At 51.4% G+C, this 1,259-nt stretch overlaps 1 pseudogene; it reads right to left on the bottom strand.

The window, feature by feature from the left end:
• Positions 1 to 196, bottom strand: part of LOC105513910 — a 107,412-nt pseudogene extending 107,216 nt beyond the window's left edge.
• Between the last annotated feature and the right edge of the window lie 1,063 nt (positions 197 to 1,259).

Raw genomic sequence — 1,259 nt, 5'->3', positions numbered from 1 at the left:
GGAAGAGAGGTGAGGAGACCAAATGCAAGAAGAGACCAGAAAGTGCAGGGGGCGGGTGATGTGTGACCCCGAGGAGGACTGAAAAGAGACAAGAAAGCAGGAATGAGGAGTGGCGGCAACCAGCCGCGTTCAGTTCCGCCACCCCCGACATCGCCTCTGAGCCCCGACGCGACCGCACAGCGCTCGCAGCACACATTCGGACACCCCAGAAACGCCACGCCGCTCCCGCTCCGCCGAGGGCTGGAGCAATCCTGCCACATCAGCCTCCTGAGTAGTTGGGACTACAGGCGAGTGCCACCACGTCCAACTGTCATTTACCATCTGGTACCAACCCCCATTAGACAATGAACCATCCATGACCAGGAACTGTGTCCATTCCATCTTTGTCAGCCTTACGAACATTATTTTTTAAATGGAACTCTACCTATGATTACTAACCATTCCCCAAGACCCCTAGCCTGCACTTTTCTGTAGATGAAAATGTCATACATCACAGAGTTTTAACAATTACTCAATTTTCCCACCCATATTCACTGATTATTTATTTTGATCATCATAATTTATTGAGCACAGCAGGGACTGGGGTCCTGTCCCCACCTTAGAGGGATTATTTACACTGCTAAATGTCACAAGGGTAGTGAGGGAAAGAGAGGGAGACAGACCCAGCTCTCCTGACACTGGTCCCAAGCCCTTCCCTCCACAGTGTCTACCCTGTCTGGAGGACTTTTTCTCCCTGTGCCAGTTCCAGTAAAGGGTCTCATTCAGCTAATCCCCCAAAAGAGTTTTAATACTTCAATGACGATAATAATAATAATAATAGTAATAATATGCAAAGTTTGTTCCTACCCATTTGGTGATCACGACAAGACGGGAAGCCAATCCCTCCCTTTTTGGGGTAGGGGAGGCCCTGATAATCTTGGACTTTGGATGAGTTGCTCCCCAGGTCTAGGCCTGGCTGCCCTCCCCAAACAAATCTCCCAGGTCTTTTCTGTCCAAAGCCCTCCCCCTCTATCCCATCTCCAGCCTCTTCTCTTCAGGCCCATCAACGACGCTTTCACCCTCAGCACTTGCCTTAGATTCCTGTACTTACCAGCACACAGGAGACTTTCTCCTCGCAGACTTTAGGCGCCACTGCTGGGTCCGGAAAAGAAAGAGAAACGTCCCAGCACGGTCGCTTGTGTAACTCAGGACGAGGCTGCGCTGGGCGCCTGCGCGCGTTTTCAAGTCTGTGGCCCGGAGTTCACTGCGAGGACTGGGAT

The sequence above is a fragment of the Colobus angolensis genome, unplaced genomic scaffold (assembly GCF_000951035.1).
Source record: "Colobus angolensis palliatus isolate OR3802 unplaced genomic scaffold, Cang.pa_1.0 Scaffold237, whole genome shotgun sequence".
Classification (NCBI taxonomy): Eukaryota; Metazoa; Chordata; class Mammalia; order Primates; family Cercopithecidae; genus Colobus; species Colobus angolensis.
Note: the sequence above shows the minus strand (reverse complement) of the source record. Positions and strands in the feature narration are given on the sequence as shown.